Source organism: Myzus persicae, unplaced genomic scaffold (assembly GCF_001856785.1).
Source record: "Myzus persicae strain clone G006 unplaced genomic scaffold, MPER_G0061.0, whole genome shotgun sequence".
Taxonomy (NCBI): domain Eukaryota; kingdom Metazoa; phylum Arthropoda; class Insecta; order Hemiptera; family Aphididae; genus Myzus; species Myzus persicae.
The window spans coordinates 9,968-18,957 of record NW_019100643.1 but is presented as its reverse complement, the minus strand read 5'-3'; the positions used below and the strand labels follow the sequence as shown (position 1 = coordinate 18,957).

Here is an 8,990-nt window from a genome sequence, read left to right as displayed (position 1 = left end):
TTATTAAGAATATACTAATATATATTTATTGATATATTAATAATCTAAAAGGGGATATAATTGAATTAAATTTTAAGGAAATCTTAATTATTTTTCTTTTACCCCGTAAATAAAACAAAACCTTTTTTTTTCTATTCTCTTAAAAATATTAATAAATCTTAAAGGATTCACAAATACTAAAAAAAAAAAAAAAATCTAAGCATATTTATATATACATGTATACATATGTGTACACTATAACTAGAATATACATTAATATTAGCTCAATTAGATTTAATACGAATCTATTATAAAAAAAATATTCAGACAATCAATCTGATTTAACATATTATACAATACTTACACTTATATACATTTTTAATTATTTAATAATTGAAATAAATAGTAATTTTTTTTTTCTCTTTCTCTCTCTCTTTCTCTTTCTTTATCTTGTTAAAAAAAAAAAAAAAACCCCTTACCTGAATAAAAAAAAAGAAAAGAAGATTCTATTAATAATTCCTTTTTTTTTACACATGCAAAATTCACAAGAAAATAAATTAGATAAGAACTATAAATTTCCAGACATAGATTTTAACAACATCTCCACGGGTTGGATAAACAAACTAAATAAAGATAAATTAATTACTGAATTGTCAAGAAGACAATTAATAACATCCGGTCTAGTTCCAGATCTAAAAAGTAGGCTCCACAAATATCTAAAAGGCGAATCCACCTACGACTATTTCGAAAAATTAGTAGATAATATAACATTCATCTCAGAACCAATAAGTAACTCCGTCGATAACACAATCAAAAATAATATGACTGACAATAAGAAACCCTATTTTAAACCAACAAATTTTTCAGGCTCAATTTCCGATAATATTGATTCATTTTTAAAAAAATATAATAGAGCGGCCATCATTAATGGTTGGTCAGAATCCGAAAAGGCTCAATACATCCCTGTTTTTTTAGAAGGCTCTGCTCTTATGTTTTATGATAATATTGTAGATAGTGGGGAAAATATCAAATGGACTGACTTAGAAAAAAAACTTAGAATGGAATTTGAACCAATCGCTCAAAACGATATGCTCCGTTTAATGTTAGAAAAACGAAAACAATTACCAGATGAACCTACAGTTTCATACATTAACGAGGCTGAATCTTTGTGTAGGCGTATTGATAGTAGTATGTCTCAGGAAGAAATAGTCCGCAATATCATGAAAGGCTTAAACCCCGCTATAACTCGATACATAGGTATAATGGGTAACGAAAACCTATCAGAATTAAAAAATAATGTACGTAAATTCGAAATGATTGAATTCATGACTGAAGGTGAAAAACCTAAATCTCCATTTGACTATGAAACAGAAATAATAAAATCCAAAATTCAACAAATAAACACAAATAAAAATGTTAATGGGAATGAAATTGACAAATTACGCAATGAAATAAAAGATTTAAAGACAATGTTCAGTCAACTTTTAAATAATGATGAATATAAACTACGTCAGGATAATACAAAACAAAAAAATCCTTATGAACCTAATAAAAATTTAAATCAAAATAATTTTAATAACCAACAGTGGCACACGCAAATGTCACAACCATATAACGTAAATTCACCATATAACAATACACCCTATTGGAATGTAGGCCCAACACATTACAACCAGCCATATTTTCCACAAACTCCAACAAATAACAACATGCAACAAATAAATCAATCCGCATATAAAAATGAAGTCCCAAATAATCAAAAAAAAAGATGCTCAATTTGCTCTAAAACAAACCATTCAGAAGAAAAATGCTTTTTCAAAAATAAACAAAACCCAACCACTTGTCAAATTTGTAATAAATCCGGACACATGGCCATAAATTGTAATTTGTACTTAAATAAATCAAAAAACTAAATATCAGGTTAAACACAGCTGATAATTGTTCACCTTCTATTACAGCATCACATGTACAAAAAATTAATGAAATTAACTCTACACCCGACGCTCTTTTTATTGAGGCCAAATTTAATAACACCACCTTACCAATAACAATTGATACGGGTGCGAATATATGCTGCATTAGACAAGAACTATTACCAAATAATTACATAATAACACCTACCGCGGTACAACTGTCAGGACCCGATAATAAACCATTATGCGTAGCTGGTATAAGTAAAATACAAATACAAATTAACAATAATTACTTCGATATAAATACACACGTTGTAAAAAATTTATCTAGCACAATTATACTCGGGAATGATTTTCTAATAAAAAATAATGCTCTAATTGATTTTAAAGATAATAACATCATCTTAAACAACAATATAAATGTCCAACTAAAAATTAATAACACAAACGCATTAAATTGTATAAATAATATTAACAATATTAAGGAAATAAAAGGTAGCATATTTAACTGCCCAGATACTTTTTCAATAGCTCACTGCATATCTTCTGACCTCAAAATGAACAGAGGAATAACAAACTTAATATGCAAAGTATATGGTAATACTGGACCACAACTCTCATTACAGGAAATAAATGTAGGATGCACCATACCCATAAGAAACAATAATAAAACCATATTTCATTTAATAATAAAAGAATCACATCATCATAAACCCAAATACGAAGATCTAAAAGCTTCAATACATAATTTAAAACTTCAAGCTATAAGATCCAACATTTCAAAAATTGCTATGCCCAACCTTGATTCAGAACCACATAAATTCAACTGGTCCATAGTAAAACAGTTAATATACTCAGAATTTCAAAATACTAATATCGAAGTACACATATATTATAAAGATAAAAAAGATACAACACACAAATCAAAAGAATACACTGACACAATTAATAATATTCATACACATTGCGATAATAATAATAATAATAATGATAAAAAAACTGAAACAGAAATAATTGATGCACAAAATATAACCGGAAATACAACCTATAATACATTTTCTAAATACAAACCAGGAGAAAACGTTCTCAGTGATGGGAATTGTGGACTCTATGCCGTCTGTAATGCATTAAATGACAATAAAAAAAATAAAATAACCTCAATTCTAGAAATTTTAGAATTGCTAGGGCTAAACGAATTACCAAACTATTGGTGGTCTGACGAAGAATTAGCCGCAATAGCACATTATTACAACCATGACACTTTTATATATAATGATAACGATAATACGGGTATAATATACGGAGACGGTAATAGATCGCCTATAGTATTATATAATGTTAACAAAAATACTCACTGGATCCCGGGCACGGTGACATCAAAAAAATCCAATAAAATACCTAACAACATAATTCATATACAAAAAACACCGACAATCAACTTACAAACATGTAAATTAAGTATTAGGGACACGAATAACGATAATAAAGATACAATTAATAACAAAAAAAAAATCTCAAATGACAAGGTTATAAAAAAAGGTAACATCATAAAAATCATCCCTAAAAGAACGGCTTCCCTGCAGGCTGCAATGTCTAGACGCGGCGTCAAGACACGATAGAAAGCATCCCAACACATTGTTAGACCTAAAAGGACCACCGCATCCAGAATCAATAGAAATTAATGATAATAAACAAATCAAACATACCGACTTTCAAATAAAAATCATTACGGCTACAAATTCAATAAATAAAGTCACAAAACGATTTCTAACAGATCTCGAAGGTACACCTTTCTCGATTTCACCTAAATTAAACATATTAGAACACAACAAAGTCATTCAGTTACTAAATGAATATGTACACATTTTCTCGACAGATACCTCTAACATAAAAGCCGCTAATGTACAACCTTGCGAAATCAAAATGAAACCGAATTATAAAGAACCAAAATTTAATGCACCCCATAGAGTATCACCACAACAGAGACAAGAATTAGAAATTCAAATTAACAAGTTATTAAAGGCAAATATAGTAAAATCAGTAATCTCTAAATTTGCCGCACCGGCATTCCTTGTAAAGAAAAAAGAGATAGGCTCATATCGTTTAGTTGTATCTTACAAAGAACTTAATGACAGAGTAGAATGTGATCAATATCCAATACCTCGTACTGCAGACTTATTCAGAGCTTTAGAAGGGTCAAAATACTTCAGTTCTTTGGATTTGAACTCGGGTTTTTTTCAAATTCCTGTGGCAGAAAATGACCAATACAAACTAGCATTTACCTCTGTATTAGGATTATTAACTTTCACAAGACTCCCACAAGGTTTTAAAAATAGCAGTGCAATATTCCAAAGAGAACTAAACAAAGCATTTTCAAATATATTATACAAGTCAATAATAATTTATATCGATGATTTAGTGTCATATGGCAATAATTTTGATCAGGCAATAATAAACCTAAGAAATGCATTTGAAATTATTGATAAAATGAATTTTTCTTTAAAAACAAAAAAATGTAATTTCTTCTTTGATAAAATCGAATTATTAGGCCACGAAGTATCAACTATCGGCATACAACCCTTAGACAGAAATACAAAAGCAATTATTGAATTTCAAAGACCCAAAACAATAAAAGATGTTAGATCATTTATCGGCATGTGTTCATACTATAGGAAACATGTCAAAGATTTCGCTAAAATTGCACACCCACTTAGTGAGTTAATAAAATCAGGATCAAATAAAATAACATGGCTTGACCAACATGAGGAATCATTTAATGAATTAAAAACATGCTTAATTTCAGAGCCCTTGCTAATACATTTTGACGATAATAAACACGTATATTTAACAATAGACGCGTCTATAATGGGTCTAGGTGCATGTATTGAACAACCCGACGACACAAATACGCTACACCCTGTAGGATATGCGTCTAGAAAACTCCTAGACTCGGAAAAAACTTATTCTTCCACCACCCTTGAATTACTTGGGCTATGTTTTGGCATTCAATACTTTCGAGAATATTTATGGTGACGTAGGTTTACAGTATTTTGTGACAATATAAGCTTACAATATTATAATAACTTAAAAATACCCTCTGCTAGGATAGCTAGATTAACATTAAAATTATTAGACTTTGATTTTGAAATAATATACAAAAATGGTAAAGATAACAAAGTTGCTGATTCACTTTCCAGAAATGCAATTAACAATATTAAAAGCATAAACACACTTAATGACAACATCGATGCATTAAATAATTTACATGACATAAAAACACAACAAAGAAATGACCAATTTTGTAACAGTATGATAAAAGCATTAAATAATGAAGAAGCACCCACCAACATAAAAAGAAAATCTAGGTTGTTCATATTACAAAATGAAATATTATATTATAAAAAATACACACCCCGAAAAACTATAACCTAATACTCGTTATACCAAAAACACTAATTAATGAAATATTAAAATCTTACCATGATTCACCCACCGGTGGTCACACAGGTATTTCACGTACTATCCACAAAATACAAAATAAATACTATTGGTCTTCTCTACACAAAGACACTACCAACTTCATTAAATTGTGTGGCGAATGTCAAGTTAATAAAAAAATGAGTGGTAAGCCAATAGGCTTGTTAAACTTAAACCCAATACCAATAACAACAGGAAAACCACTAGATAGGGTAACGTTTGACTACTTAGGTCCACTAACCCCGAGCAATAAAAAACGTTATGTGCTAGTAGCTGTGTGTAATACATCTAAATATATATTCACTTAGGCAGTTGAAACAGCAACGGCTGAGGCCACTGCCAAATTTATGACAGAAATAGTATCGATTTGGGGCTGCTTTAGGAACTTTTCATCTGATAGAGGCACTCATTTCAGAAACAAATTAATTAGTGACTTATGTTCAAATCTGGGAATAAAACAAACCTTATCAACAAGCTATTCACCTCAAACACAGGGTCTAGTTGAAAAAATTAATGGGGTAATAACAGGCTCATTAAAAAATTATATAAAAAATGGTGACCAATCAAAATGGTCATATTTTCTACCGTACATAACATTAGCATATAATGCTACACCTCAAACCACCACTAAATATAGTCCGTTCTACCTTATGCATGGTTTCGAACCTACATTTCCAATAGACAATAAAATTATTCCCGAAGACATCCCATACCTATTAAAACAATCCTTAATAGAACTAAATAAAATAAGAGATAAAATACCACAACGAATTCATGAAGCTCAAATAATACAAAAAAAATATCACGACAAAAATCATACAGCAATAAATTACAACATAAATGACTTAGTTATGGTCAAATTTCCATTTTTAGAAGTAGGCAAGTCCCCCAAACTAGGGCCTAAATATAGAGGACCATTTAGAATAATAGATAAGGTCAATGAACTTAACTATAAAATAAAATTGATTTTGAACAACAAAGAAATTATCGATACCGTACATGTCAGGAGGTTAAAACCACACTATAAGAGAGACTATAACACATAATAATAAGAACAGTAAAAAAATAATTATAACAAAATAAAGACATCATATTATTAATTAAATTACGAAAGTTCATAAGAATACTCAAGTTCAATTATTACATAAAAAAAAAAAAAAAAAAACTTTAACTATAATACTACAAAAATAAATAGAAAAACAGAAAAAATTTGGAAGAAAGTTGGAGTCATTCAAAAATACTCTTTTTAGGTGTTACGAGTTGTAATATGATGTGCCATATTATTATGATTTTTTTTCCTCTCTTCTCTTTCTTCCTCTCCTTTTCATTCTTTTTTTTTTTTTTTGATGTCTATCATTTATTAATAACATATTGTACTTTACTACAATATGCCATTTACAAAAACACACTTATAACATATTTTTTTTTCAGAAATCAAAGTGAAAACAACATATTATCACATATTTATTTTAGCTCAATATTTGTATATGCAAAATTAATAACAATAATATATAAATAAATAAAAATAATAACAAAATAATATTAATAAAAATAATAATATAAAAACAATAATAAAGTACACAACAACCAAAGATGTTTTCATTCAATATAAAGTTATTACTTATCTCCATCTGCATACTAAAACTCAATCATGTACAAACCTTCATAGCTTACGACTGTGGGGGTCCACAAATGAACATAAGTGCATTTAACAGTATAGACATAGATGTCTGCGAAAATCCAAAACCCACGGAAATTTTATCCATACCAAAAATAAAATTATTACAAAAAGTCGAGATACACTCACAACACTTCAAATCATGTTTCATTTCTGTAGACTACCTTATAACAAGATGCTCCACTTTTGAAGATGCTCAAATGGTAGACGGGGGCTATTATTCCGAAATCATTGAATTAGGACATGCTCGATGTGAAGACTTACACCACAAATTAATTTACCAAACCCCGTTTGGAGGCATCATATCAGGCATACGAGTCAATGAAACATTCGTTACGTCACACACAAGTGGGGGATTATTAGATAAATATGGCAATTGTGAAGGTACCACTTTCACAAATGCCAGGGGTACATGGAATAATGTAATAGTTCAAGCAAAATACAAAATTCATTTATCTGAGGGCTTAGCATTAGCAAACACCAAAGAGAATGTATTAATATTACCAACAGGTTCTAGACTAAAGCTGTCGGAGTCATACGGACTTGATCAATATAAGGGGGAAGTAATTTGGACGAATGAAAACTTAGACTGTAGTATCACGGAATATGATGTACTATATGACGGACCAGCCTCCGTTGTCACATCTGTAGATAAGAACAATCACAAAACCGAAACTTATATTGTAGAGACCACGCACATTGCCTTCGCTCTAAAAAAAATATCTATGACATTTGCCTGTAATATACCAGTGATCCAAACAGAAAATAATCAACTTCTTATATTATCCAACTACATATATGTAAACAGTTTCACACCCAAAAAAATTCAACCATTTAACACCGATCTATTATCCTATATAAATACCAAATTCGTTTATCTAGAATTTACTATAAAAAGAACCGTTACAAGTCTTTACGAAGACATAACCAGAAAACAATGTAATTTCGAAAGACAACTTCTTTTACAAAAACTAACACTTGCCTCGTATAGTTTATCTGAATTTGCTTACACCATTGGGGAAGGACCAGGTTTCGTAGCCATTAAAAATGGTGAAATTATTTATTTACAAAAATGTAATCCGGTAAATGTAGAGATATCAATACAAGATTCGTGCTTCAATGAGCTTCCGGTATTATACAATAATAAGACACTTTTCATGACTCCCAAAACTCATATATTACAAACTTATGGCACTCAAATAGATTGCAATGAATATTTACCCCCTGCATTTCAGAAAAATGGCAAATGGTTCTCCCTCACACCAAAACCGCATAGGGTAAATAATCCACAGACATTGAAACCAGACACTACCCTAACTTGGTCTTACGAAAGTTCAGACAATTTCATGACGGCAGGCATATATACACCCGATATAATGAAGGCACTACAAAACCATTTAATGTTTCCTCAAGAATCTGATACAGTGCAAAGGAATCTAATTAGGCAAACTCTAGGTCACAATGTAATAGACCAGGGTATTAATATAAAAAAACTTAATCGATGATCAAACCCTAAGCAAATTAGTCCATCAGGAAATACATAACATATGGGGTTGGTTCACGACTTTCGGTAATATAACATCAGGCTTGCTAGGATTAGTCATTATTTTTAAATTGGTCATAACTTGTATAAACACAGGGTTAAATATAACATTATTATACAACACATTTGGGTGGAGCATCAAACTGATCGGTGGGTTATTCTCAAACGTAACTCACCACTTAATGCATAATAAACACAAAAAACATTATAATCCTAAAAATTCAGAATATACAATAATAGAAACAGAAACAAAAAATAAGAAAACCAAAGCACCACTAATTCCATACCACAGAAGACTCTCAGTATAAAAAAAAAAAAAAAAAAAAAAATGAAAAACAATTTAAGTTAAGCTAAAATATTAAGTAATAATTATTTGTATATCAATATAAAAAAAAAAAAA

At 29.7% G+C, this 8,990-nt stretch overlaps 1 long non-coding RNA gene across 1 annotated transcript in view; it reads right to left on the bottom strand.

The window, feature by feature from the left end:
- The window catches only part of LOC111038529, a 13,164-nt gene that overhangs the window by 963 nt on the left and 3,211 nt on the right, over nt 1–8,990 (bottom strand). The window lies entirely within an intron of this gene.